The following is a 312-nucleotide window of genomic DNA, read 5'->3' as shown; positions in this document are numbered from 1 at the left end:
CACACACACACACACACACACTCTCTCTCTCTCACTCTCTCTCTCTCTCTCTCTCTCTCTCACACCTGTTTCTCTTATTTAAACTGTTATGTTCAGTTCTTTGAAAATTTTCTTCCACCTCTTATTTTCTCTTCTTACAACCTGAAACATAGACACAAAGCAGAATCTTTTTGTTTTGTTTTACAAAACAAAATCTGAAAAGTGTGGCATACATTTCTATTCAGCCACCGTGTTCTTCCGTAGCAGAACCATCTTTCAGGAATGAGTCTTTCGAGCTTTCTACTAGGAACTGAAGGTATTTCTCTGATTTTT

This window comes from Poecilia latipinna, unplaced genomic scaffold, assembly GCF_001443285.1.
Source record: "Poecilia latipinna isolate Pla-1442-1.1 unplaced genomic scaffold, P_latipinna-1.0 Scaffold4945, whole genome shotgun sequence".
Taxonomy (NCBI): domain Eukaryota; kingdom Metazoa; phylum Chordata; class Actinopteri; order Cyprinodontiformes; family Poeciliidae; genus Poecilia; species Poecilia latipinna.
Note: the sequence above shows the minus strand (reverse complement) of the source record.